The sequence below is a fragment of the Lissotriton vulgaris genome, chromosome 1_1, assembly GCF_964263255.1.
Source record: "Lissotriton vulgaris chromosome 1_1, aLisVul1.2, whole genome shotgun sequence".
Lineage (NCBI taxonomy): Eukaryota > Metazoa > Chordata > Amphibia > Caudata > Salamandridae > Lissotriton > Lissotriton vulgaris.
This window is the reverse complement of record NC_141685.1, coordinates 1,488,304,744-1,488,317,953: the sequence shown is the minus strand read 5'-3', so window position 1 is coordinate 1,488,317,953 and position 13,210 is coordinate 1,488,304,744. Positions and strand designations below refer to the sequence as shown.

Genomic DNA, 13,210 nt, shown 5'->3' with positions numbered 1-13,210 from the left:
GAAGGTTGCGTTCTTAGTAGCGATTACATCGCTACGGAGGGTTAGCGAACTGCAGGCGCTCACCATCCAAGAACCTTTCTTCCAGGTACATGCTAACAGGTTGGTGCTCCGCACTAACCCTAAATTCCTGCCAAAAGTGGTATCACAGTTCCACATCAACCAGACAATCGAATTGCCGGTGTTTTTCCAAAACCCAGAGACGCTGGCGGAGCGTATGCTCCACACCCTTGATGTTAAGAGGGCCTTGATGTATTACGTAGACAGGACAAAGGATTTCCGCAAAACCAAACAACTTTTTGTTGCTTTTGCCACACACCACAAGGGAAACGATATCTCCAAAGCGGGGATTGCTATGTGGATAGTCAAGTGCATTCAGATATGTTACGCTAAAGCTAAGCGCACTCTCACTATCCCACCGAGGGCCCACTCCACCAGGAAGTTGGGGGCCTCTATGGCTTTCCTGGGTAACATTCCCTTAGAAGATATCTGTAGAGCAGCCACATGGTCTACCACACATACCTTCACTAAACACTACTGTGTAGACGTGCATTCCAAACAGCAGGCAGCTGTTGGTCAGGCTGTTCTAAAAACGCTTTTTCAGACTGCTGCAGCTGGCACGGGCGACCGCCGCTAATGGAGGGACTGCTATGTATTCTATGCACAGATATGAATTCAGCAGCCCACATGCCTCGAACTGCAAATGCTACTTACCAGTATGCATCTGTTCTTGGCATGTAGGGCTGCTGATATTCATATCGCCCACCCTCCTCCCCGGCGCCTGTAGCAGCTGCAGAATTCATTCATATACATACATATGCTCATAGCATGGTCATCACTCACATTCTTCACTCCATCTCTGCCAATGGCTAAAAACAATCTGGGGATGGAGGCGATGCCCATGCGCACTGTAGTCCAGGGGAGGAGCCACCTATCTCGTGATACTTCGAAGACTCTTCCAGGACAACAATGTGCAATCATCCGGACCCAACAGTAGGTGGCGATCAATGCACAGATATGAATGTCAGCAGCCCTACATGCCAAGAACAGATGCATACTGGTAAGTAGCATTTGCAATCTAGATCAGAACACAGATAATGATCCAGATTTATACCCTACGAAAAGCTCTCCACCTGATGATAATATAGGGTATGCAGATCTAATAAATAGAGCTGATGAATATCATGGAGTTCAGCTTCATAAAGGATCAATTGAGGAGGATTTTCTCTTTGAGGCATTAACCGCATACGTGCTAGCGGGTTTTCCCGCTGTGCGCTGAAATTTGAAAATCGCGGGTTACGTGACAAAGCCAGCTCGTCATGCGCGCAGCGCAGGTAACGCCCATGACGAGCTGGCTTTGTCACCAGCATCGAAGGGGTTAAGCTCTTCCCAAAGATCCACTCACACACTACCCATGCTTAAGGGTATGCTAAAACATACAGATGACATTTTTAAAGATCCCGTCCACGCATGAATTTTTACACCAAGGATGGATTAAAAGTATAAATCTGCACCATCAGATCCAGTTTACATCAGAGGTCAAATACCATTAGATTCCCTAGTGGTTTCTAATACCCAGAAGGGGGAAAACTCACAAACATCAGGAGGTGCCCCTCCTCCTGACAATGAATCTAAACTAATAGATGCCTCCGGAAAGATAATAGCTGCACAGGCAGCCAATCATTGGTGTATTGCCAAAACCCAAGCTCTCTTAGCTAGATATGACAGAGCAAACTATGACAAATTGGAACAATTGTTCAAATTTCTACCTGATGAACACAAGGCTAAAGTGTATGACCTAGTTCAGGAAGGGAAGTTAATTTCAAACACATCTATTAGATGCACTTTAGATGCAGCTGACGCAGCTGCTCATACTATCAACACCAGTGTCTTGCTACGAAGGCACGCCTGGCTTAGGACTTCAGGGTTTAAAATCGAAGTACAGGCTTATATTTTAAACTTATCTTTTTACAAGGAGCATCTCTTTGGTCCCCTTGTAGACACTTCTTTAGAGAAGATGAAGATGGACATAGACGTTGCAAAATATATGGGGGCCTTACAGTCCCCATCCAATAAGGGTTCTTTTCATCGCTCCTTCTACAGAGGGGGCTCTAAAGACATATCTACGGACAACACCACTACCTCCTATAAAGTTAACACTCAGTCATCCTCTTCAAGAGGTTACTTTTGAGGTGAATTTAGAGGCAACATTGGCAAGGGAAGAGGTAAAGGTTCCACACCCTGCACCTCCCCTCAACAAACAGTGACTTTCCTCCCCTTCCCCCTGATCATTCCACACTGGTCTGGGGACGTCTCTCTCAATTCCTCCCCATCTGGCATACAATAACTTCAGACAGATGGGTTCTAGGAATGATCCAATCTGGTTATTGCCTGGGGCTTACAACAATCCTCCAAACATTCCTCCACATTCTCACAAAATGTCACCAGAGAATTTACACCTCCTCAAACAAGGAGTTCACTCTCTTATGCGAAAGGGAGCGATAGAGCCCTTACCACCGCAATATCAAGGATTGGTGTGTACTCCCTATACTTTCTCAAACACAAAAAGGACAGCTCTCTCAGGCCTATATTAGACCTCAGAGAACTAAATCGGTACATTCAATCGGACCACTTTCATATGTTCACACTTCAACAGGTACTCCCACTTCTACAGCAAGGCGACTTTATGTCCACTTTAAGCTTAAAGGACGCATACTTCTATATTCCAATACATCCAGCTAATCGCAAATACTTCAGGTTTGTGGTAGTGGGACAGCACTACCAGTTCAAAGTGCTTCTATTCGGAGTCACCACCACTCCCAGAGTATTCACCAAATGCCTGGCAGTAGTTGCTGCTCACCTGCGAAGACAGCATAACCATGTCTTCCCATGTCTGGATGACTGGCTCATCAAAGCCAGCTCTTACCCAAAGTGTCTCCAGCACACTCCGATAACGCTGCAATTACTGCATGAACTAGGTTTCACATTGAATGTGTCCAAGTCACATCTCCAACCCCAAAACATATTTAAGAGCAACTCTCTATATTCAAAAGCTATATCCTGTCGCAATGCAGCCAGAATCTGCAATATTCACAGTTTCAGCCGGACCGGGCACTTCCAGCTTGAGTATACATGCAGCTGCTAGGCACGATTGTGTCTTGCATCATGATAGTCCCACATGCAAGACTTCAAATGCATCCCCTTCAGGAATGCTTAGCACGTCAGTGGAATCAGTCTTGGGGTCAATTGTTAGAGCTAGTGTTGGTAGACTGCCAAACTCATCACTCTCTGCAGTGGTGGAATCCACAGAATTTATCCAAAGGGCGGTCCTTCATTGACCCAGTTCCACAGGCAGTGCTAACAGATGCATCGCTCACTGGTTGGGGAGCTCATCTCCAAACTCACAATGTACAAGGTTTGTGGAGTCAAAAGCAACTTCATATAAATCATCTAGAGCTGCAAGCAGTATTTCTAGTGTTCAAAGCCTTCCAGACTCGCCTTAAAGGGAAAGCTTTCCTAGTCCACACCGACAACATGACAGCTATGTATTATATATAGAGACAGGGGGGGACACACTCTCTTGAGCTCCATGCCTTGCACGAGCCATTTGGAAATGGGCCATGCATCACAACATTTTTCTCCTGGCGGAACTCCTCACAGGAGTAAATAATAAATAGTCGACCTGCTGAGCAGGCAGAGACAACAGATTCATGAGTGGGAACTTCACCCTCAAGTTCTCCTCCCATTCTTTCAAATGTGGGGCTTTCCACAGATCAAGCTGTTTGCCACACACAAAAATGCAAAATGCCCAAGCTTCGCCTCCAGATATCCACACCCATTGTCCAAAGGCAATGCACTATGGATGAACTGGTCAGGGATATTTGCCTACGCTTTTCCGCCTCTCCCACTCATTACGATAGTGGTTCGGAAGCTCAGACAAACATCCCTCACATTGATCATAGTAGCTCCCACATGGGCCCGTCAACCTTGGTTCACTACCCTACTGGAGCTCTCAGTAGTTCCACATCAAAAACTACACCTCACATCTAGTCGCCTCACTCAGAGCCATGGAGATATAAGACATCCAGATCCAAAGAACTCAACCTAGCAATCTGGTTCCTGATCCATAGAGTTTGGCTATCTGAACCTTCCACCAGACTGTATGAACATCATTAAAGAGGACAGAAGACCTACTACAAGGGCTTGCTTTGCAGCTAAATGGAAGCAGTTTGTTATATATTGTAATAACAACCATGTCAATCCTTTAGATGCTTCCAATCAAAATATAATTTGTTACTTACTACACTTGCAACAGTCGGCGTTAGCTTACACATTCATACGCTTGCATCTCGCTGCAATAGCTGCCTACCTTCGAAATAGAAAGCATCTGTCCCTTTTTAAAATACCTGTTAACAAGGCTTTTATGGAAGGACTCGTAAGACTTATTCCACCAAGATTTCCACCTGCTCCGGTTTGGAATCTTAACGTTGTCCTTACCAGACTAATGGGTCCACTTTTCGAGCCATTCCATGGATGTGAACTGCAATTTTTCTTTTGGAAAGTTGCTTTCCTTATTGCTATTACATCACTGAGGAGAGTCTGTAAGCTTCAGGCATTAACCATAGAGTAACCATTTTTCCAACTCCACAAAGACAAAGTGGTTCTTACCACTAACCCTAAGTTCCTACCTAAAGTAGAATCTGCCTTTCACATCAATCAATCTGTTGAGTTACCTGTGCTCTTTCCTCAACCAGATTCAGTAGCAGAACAAGCTCTACACACTTTAGATGTTAAAAGAGCGTTAGTATATTACATAGCAAGAACAAAACCATTTCGTAAAACAAAACCACTCTTTGTGGCTTTTCTTCCACCACACGAAGGCAATCCTATATCTAAATCGGGTATTGCTCGGTGGATTGTCAAATGTATTCAAACATGTTATGTTAAAGCAAAAAGATCTTTACCAAATTCCCCTAGAGCACATCCCAACCGCAAACTCAGAGCTACTATGCCTTTTTCTAAGAAACATCCCCATAGCTGACATCTGTAAAGCTGTAACATGGTCTACACCACACAGATTCACCAAGCACTATTGTGTATATGTGTTAGCAAGCTAATGTAGGCCAAGCAGTACTTAGAGCACTCTTTCAGGCAACTGCAACAGCTACAGGTTAGCCACCGCTTTGGGAGAATACTGCTGTATAGTTTATGCAAACCATGTGCTCTACAGCTCATATGCCTCAAACGGATAATGTTACTTACCCAGTAAGCATCTGTTCTTGGCATGTAGAGCTGTAGATTCACATGCGCCCACCCGCCTCCTCGGGAACCTATGCCTGTTGCAGTACTACTTACTTACATACATACGCATGGACATCTCTATTCCATTATTACTAACTCCATTATTACTAACTCCATTCTTACTAACTCCATTGTCACCCTCTGTGGGAAAACAATCTAACAATGGAGTTGATGACCATGCGCACTATCAAGGAAAAGAGGAGTCACCTACCTCGTGACTGGAAAGACTTCTTAGAAGAAAAGCAACTTGCAAACATCCGAACCTAACACTAGATGGCAGGAGTATGCAAGCATGTGAATCTACAGCTCTATATGCCAAGAAAACAGATGCTTACTGGGTAAGTAACATTATCCTTACTTACTGCAACACTCTGGTCCAAAGGGTATCCGTGAGTGGCACCTGGTGGTCTGCAGTCCACCGGTCCCTTGTCCTATTTGTTGGTTCGTCGGTGGACGAACACAGCCCAATATAGAGCGCTATGAAGAGTTTCCTTGTGCTCTCATTCAACAGGGTTGCACTCTGTATTGGGCATGTATTAGGTTTGGTGCCGTCTTGACCCCATATCATGACCCACTCATGCTGCACGGCATGATAGGTCAAGAATTGTCCGAGCGCTATACCACAGGCCTCAAAAATATTCTGAAAAGGTGTATGGGTGTTCTCATGAAACCGGTCTCCCAACTGATATATATCTGCCCCTGTCCAAGGTGAAATATCTTGTTGCTGGGCTACTTCCCGCAGCGCTGGTACATTCCAAACACCGATCAGAGGAGAGTACGGCAGGCGGGGTCCCCTGCCAAGTACATTCACCCGCTTGCAGCCATGTGCCATGATCTGGTGCATTTCATGTGGCACCTGAGCCTGGGGGGGGGTCGAACAACCACATGAGCTAGTGTCCCATCCAAGGACCAGCAAATGGATACCTGCTTTGGGAAGGGGGTAGCACCTAACCAGGGCATAGGCCATGGCAGCTGTGCCGCCTCGTAGTAGAGCTCATAGTCTGGAACACCCAGACCCCCTCAAGAAGCAGACGCTGGAGTATGCTGAGTGCCACTCGTCTCCTGCTCAATCCCCATATTTGCTCCGCCAGTAGACAATGAGGTTCCCGTAAAAGCATCTAGGGAGGAAGATCGGCAAAAAGTGCAGCAACTGGGGCAAAATAAGCATCTTGGAGATCGCCATCTGACCCAGCGGGAACAGCAGCAGAGACATCCAGAATGGGAGAGATTTACGAATGGAGCTCACCACCTTACCCACATTACCCTCCACAAGGTCTGCTTCGGAGTGGTAGATTGCACCCCTAAGTATTTGACACCAAACAAGCCGATACCTTTGCAGGGTTGCCCTATTGCAGTCCGGAACTGGTGACAGGAGAAACGAGCAGGACTTGGCCTAATTGACTCTGAGGCCCGAAATATTTCCAAACTCCTACAGTAAGTCCATCAAGGCCGGCAGAGAGGCAGATGTGTCACACCAATAAATAAGAGCATCATTTGCATATAGAGAGATGATGTGATATTCGTCATGTGCCTTAAGCCTCCTCTGCAGCGCATGCCAACTCAGACTGCAAGAACAGGGGCTCCATGGCAAAGGCAAACATTTGTGGGGATAAGGGACACCCCTGCCGGGTTCCCCCCTGTATGCGAAAGCTGTCTCAAATCAGCTGCCCTGTTCAGACTCTCCTTTCAGCCACTATATAGCGTACAGATCCAAATAAGGTACCCGGTATAACACCCATCCTTCCCAGTGTCGCTAAGAGATAGTCCCATCCAATGTATCGAATATTGTCTCAAAGTTAAGTGACACCTCTACCTGCTTCCCTGGCTCACCCGAAGTTGCCCAATGATGCGGAGTAGCCGTCACATATTAAGAAAGGTATTGCGCTCTGGAATGAACCCAAACTGGTCAATGGGTACCAGGGTGAAACTGACGGGAAGAGGGCTATTGGTCAATACCATCCCCAAGATCTTGCAATCCTGGTTACGGAGGACTAGAGGCCTATAGGTGCGCATGTCGAGAGGGTTGTGGCTTGGTTTTGGCAGCACTACAAGTAACGCCTCACGCAGTGAGCCCAGAAGCGACCCCTTTTGCCTTGCTTCATTGAATACTTCCAGGAGCCCTTGTGAGAGGTGTGCACTGAAGGCAGCACCATACTGAATATGAAGGCCATCCTTACCTGGGGTCTTATTATGCGCCATCTGAGTAATGGATGCCCGTATCTCCTCCAGCTGAAGCGGATTTAGTCAGGGTGGTGGAAGATCCAGGAGGAATTTCCTACTCCGATGAAATGGGGAGTCATCCGCAGCAGCATGCAGGGAGTGATAATATTCTGCAAATACATCATTAATGGCCACCTGTGTGTTAACCATCGTGTCGTCCCCCAGTCTGATCTCATGTATCGGTGGGCGAGTACGGTCCTCGAACACCAGCCACACAAGGGCCTACCTGAATGGTCCCCCGCCGCATGTATCCAGGCGAGATATTGTATATAATCCTGCTTTCTCAGGCGCACCTCCAGCTACCCTATAGCTCTCCCGCAACAGCTGTAGCTGATTCAGCTCAACCCAGCGCTACAACAGCGCTTCCGCAACCTCCAGCTTGTTGCAAGTCCCACACAGGACTCGCCATACTCCCCACATGACCGCATTGCAGTTTCCACGCATCACCACCTTGTGCACATATCACTACAGAGCCCTGCAGTGGGTAGTGCCAGAGTAAATGTTGAAATTCTAGGTAAAATGTGTGGACAAGGCATTCCTCATTAGGGGATCCTGTAGTGCCTCACCCTGGAGCTTTCAAGTTGGAATAAGAGTATGCGCCCTTGCCCAGCGGATTAGCATCCACAATGGGCAGTGTTCCGAGAGAGTGCACACCAGGCACTCCATCCTAGTAATCTGCATGCTCAGCAGCTCACTGCATAGGAAAAGATCCAGCCTTGTGTGTAAATCATCGACCTGGAAGTAAAACGAGTATTCCCTAGTGGTGGGATGATGCAGTCGCCACATAGCAAACACTCTCCTGCTCTTCAGTCAATGCTAGAAGACTTGTGATGCCCTAGCACATTGGGTACTGTTAAGCGGATGGGTAGAACTGTCCTGGATAACATCTGGCACACAATTGAAGGCACCACCCCAAATACAAGGAGCATGCGAGTCTCCAAAAAGGGCTGGTGTTAGGAGTTCCAGAAAAGCTGAATAGTTAGCATTAGGTGCATAAATAGCAATCCGTGTAAGGGGAGTACCATCCAGGTGGCCCTCCACAAGCACATATTTGCCCTTGGTGTCAACCCAGTGCATGTACCCCACAAAGGGGACCCATGGAGCAACCCAAAGCTGAACTCACTGAGCATTCGTCAAGAACGTTGTGCCATAAACCTGCCCTTTCCATTTCCCATGCAATGTCTGCAACTCCCCTCGGGTGAGGTGTCTCTTGTGAAAAAGCTATATGCTCATGGCAGTGCTTGAGGTAAGTGTAGAATCTATACTTCTTGGTGGTAGTAGCCATACCCCTCACATTCCATGTCAGCAAATTATAGTGTGTAATAGCGTCGCTGTTCGGTGTAGCCATCCTACGCAACTGTAATGACAAATGCAGCACCTCCCATAACAGACCAGCACTAGCTCAGTGAGCGGCCCCCCCAAGGACCCCAGTAGCAAACAAATGCTTGATGCATGACAGTACCTGACCATGAAGAAGTGCGTAATGGACTCACCTGTGAAATAAATAAAAAAAGTGTAAAACATCATGTAAAATCCCTCCCCACTGGTCCGCACTCCGTAACCAAGAACAGTTAGAAAACAAGAGTAAGAACATGTCCTTTTCGGTGATCAATTGGAACGTGGTCAACCAAAAGACAGGGCTCAATGGCACGCGGACCCGCAAGAGTGTCTGGGAGTCCAGCTTCCCCCCAGGGGTCTCCCGATTACCCCTGAAAGACATTTACTGGTAATTCCTGAACCACATTCCAGAGCACAGGACAGGCCCAATGTCTTACAGCAAATCATCTGTCAACCCTTGCGTCAACTACAGCCCCCAGGGGTCCTCCTCAGCAGGGGCCACTGAGCCATTCGTGTCCATCCCAGTGTCAGATGTACGGTCCGATCTCAGGGCTTCAAAGGAGTTCTGGCCATGGAGAAGCACCACCTCCACTGCTTGTGCTTGCCCCCTGACTGCTTGTGTCATGGAAGGGCGGCTTTGTGTCCCACTCCCCTCCGATGCTGTGGTTGAGGCATCAGCCACTTACCAGCTTCCTGATCTTCAGCCGCAGACCTCGCCAGACCTTTAGCGTGAAGTCAGGCCCCAGCATTGCCAGGCTTCAAGAAGAAATGAATAGAGTGCCCATCTGCCACCTTAAGCTTGGAAGGAAAGAGGAGGGCATATTTCAGTCTCAGTTCTTGAAGGCGCTGATTGACCGCGGCATAGTAGTTGCAGAGATATTGTGCCACCATGGTGAAATCCAGTTAGGTGGAAATTACACTGCATTCATAATGCCAGGGGCCTTTCGTGCGTAACAACTGGAAGATCAAGTCTGTCTTTGTAATGTAGTAACTTCGCATTGATTGTACTCAGCAGAGCCCCCGGTGCAGGCGGTCTACCAGGCATGTGATGCGTACTCTCCACCCTGAAGAACCTAGGAACCTTGCTCGACAGCACTGTGGTGATCAACCATTGCTCAGTAAAGAGTTCCAAGCTCTGGCCATCTGAGTGCTGTGGAATGCCCACAGAACTAACATTTTTACACCTTGAGTAGCCTTCCGCATCTTCTGCTGTCCGTTCAAGAGAGGCTACCTCTGCTCTTATGTCTTGTAATTGTGACTGGAGCTCCTGAAGCGTGGTCCTCATCACGATCAATTAGGATTCGTCATAGTCTATGCCATCAACCAGTTTTCTTTTGTCCTCTCAAAGGAGATTAGCATCCAGAGAGATGGTGTTGATCGTGAACTCCAGCATAGTTTTGGTGTCTAAGATGGCATGTAATATTTTCTCTTCTGTGCAGCATGGCTTTGAAGAGTAGCGTTTAGGCAGTCCAACGTGCTAGGGCCAGGATCAAAGGGAGCAGATGGGCCCGCCGTCTTTCCTGGGCTAAATGTCTTAGTCGATTTGGGTTTCACCATTCTGACCACAGGAGCTGTGATCCCAACCAATTATTCAGATCCACCCCAGTCGGGACAGTACCAGCGCCCAGTCAGGCCTGCTCCGCTGATGAGCATGTGTCCAGCACCGGTGCCTTTTGAGATGTCCTGTGTGCCCCCTCTGTGTGACCTTTAGAGGCGCTAATGGGGTTCATACCAACATAGGAGGTAGATCAAAGAGTCATATCAGCTGGGCCAAAGGAGGCCCTCACTTTCAGTCACTGCGGTCAAGCCAGCGTCGGGGTGCTTCCAAATAAGGCACCAGCCTGTCAAAAAGACACCCTCCGCACTCCACCTATCCATAAGGTCTCAATCCAGGCGGCCTTCAGGCCTCAGACCCCCCGCCCCCACCTCTCGGAGCCGCGTGCAAGCTGTGCAGACCTCCCTTCTCTCGCCAGTGAGGCCCTTCCCCCACACTCAGTGAAGCAGCACAGACCATATTGCCTGTTACACTATCTGGGTCTCTCCAGTTATGGGCTATATGGTCCGCCTCAGTGGTTGGTACAATGGGCTTTTGCAGTGCTATATTCCCCCCCTCGCGGACTTTTCATCGCCGTGCCACGGGTCGCCAGGAATATGCCTCCTTACCCAGATGGAGGGGACAGCAGGATCGCGGGCCCAAGCAGTGTGGCCCAGCACTGTTCTATATTCGTGGCCAGGAAGCTTGTGTCAGCCGTGGATCTCTGGCCTAATATGGTTGTGATCCACAGTGGATCCCGAGTATCGGGCACCTTGCCTCAACAAATCGGTGTGTGTGGTGGTGGGGGGGGAAGGGGGGGGGGGGCTTAGTGTCAGCGGGCGTCCCCAGGCAGGATCCCACATGATGGAAAAGGAAAAGTTCCAGTCCGAGGATGAAGCTCATAAAAGCATGGCTAGAGCAATCGCCAACTTGGCCACGCCCCTACCACAGAAGCATGTTTTAACAGCTTTGTTTATTAGTTATGGTCTGTTTTTTTTAATCTTTTTGTGTTCAAAAGGATTTTTTTAATGGCTCCAGCCCCAAGAACATCAACTGATGTATCATTGAGCCGTGAATTTCAGTGCAAGATGCGTCGGTTTACGCCAATTTAAATTCAAAAACAGGCAGCTAGTTAACCAATTAGCATGTTAATGCCGAAGCATATACATTTCTCATATTGTATTCAGTCTGTAGCCGTTGTTGGCAGGTGTGGAGCTCAGTCATTTAACTGCTAATCGGCCTGAAGCTAAACTGGTGCCAAAAATAAGCAACATGCTAGCCAGAGCTCCCAGCTGTTTTCTTTTTGGAAGACACAAGCCCCACTGAGGAACAGATATTGCCCTCTCATGCTTTTGTAACAATTACCCCTTTGTTGATCATGTTCAACATATTTTAGTGGGTTTTGTTAATTATCATCTTTGGATTTAAACTGCTGAGGTGACCATCGTCAAGTTATCTCGTATATCACAGCACTGAACCTTACTTGTCCAATTTGAGCTTTTAATTGGAAAGTGTACCATAAGAGCTTTGAATACACTCTTGGGGTGAAGCCATTACACTTTCACTTGGGTTTGTTATGAGAGACTGTTTACAGCACATTGAGGAATCTCAAATTGTCCCAGATACATTGTGAGATAATCATCCTGCCATTCCTGCACACTTTACATTCTGGTGCTTGTAGTTTTTAAATCCCCATAATTCTTGACTACAATTCCCCAAATTACAGGTGCCAAAACTCAATGAAAAACAAAACTGGATTATTTTTATGCTGTAAATCCTTTCACAAGAAAAGACCACATTTGATAACTAACTACTCACTCTTGCCGTGGCCATTTCATCAATTTAAAGGGTTCAAGTTCCCTAGGTCCATATTGAGGAGATCACAAGCCTAAAAATGACTTTGTCGGCAGTGTCATAGGCTTATTTTTTCTTTCTTTTGCCACGCTGCCTATTGTCTCCAAGGCTGTACAGCGTCGCTAAAAATCATTGACAAAGCCAATATTTCCAAAGGCAAGACCTATTGGGTTTGCCAGTGCTTGTTTTTATTCTGGTCATTGTAATTTGCAAAATGGCCACATAAGCCCTATCCTACCTTCCTTTGGTACTGCTTCATGAATAACTGTTAACGGCCACATTTCCAAATTATAGTGCGTTGGATCTTGCGTAGGTGTAACCTTTTCCAGGCTCCTCGTGCTACCAGTGAAGGGCAACAAGCGGGTTTTCGTTAACACAGGTTTTATTGACCGTAACAAGTGATCGGAACAGGTCTGTCTAAACACTGGGGGTCTACGGGGAGATCGACTCCGTGACCTTCTTCTCCTACGATCCAAATATTGTGTCCTCCGATAGTCTGACTGGCTCCGTCGGGCTGTGCTGTCGTCGGGGTCCGTCTTGCCACCAGCTCGTCCCCAGCACCGGAGGGAAACAAACAAACAAAAAGGTACTCGTGAGAGGGATGTCCAACTTGGACAGCGTTCTCCGGGAAAAGGGAGTGAGGAAACAAACGCACACGTGCTCCGGTCCTCCTATTGCAGTGAGGGGGGGTTTGTGCTCGGGATAAGGATAGCGTGGAACTATGGGGTCCGTTAGTTTACGACCGGACCGCCCTTCCGTCCCACCCAGCCCCTGAAACGATTACGCACCTGAGCAAGCCACACACCTCCCCCGGGTGAGTGGCTGGGCGGCTCGTGAAAGCGTTGGCCTCCAGGCGTATCCTCGGCAGTCGGGGCTCCTCGTCCACTACGATAAGCTTCCTCCGTCTCGCTCTGTTCACTCCTTCGTCTCTCGGTTACCTCCTCTCCACTCCAGGTGTACAAGCAC

General features: G+C 47.8%; 1 protein-coding gene across 1 annotated transcript in view; it reads left to right on the top strand.

Annotated features, from left to right (window-relative positions):
- The window catches only part of GSAP (gamma-secretase activating protein), a 764,805-nt gene that overhangs the window by 81,397 nt on the left and 670,198 nt on the right, over nucleotides 1-13,210 (top strand). The window lies entirely within an intron of this gene.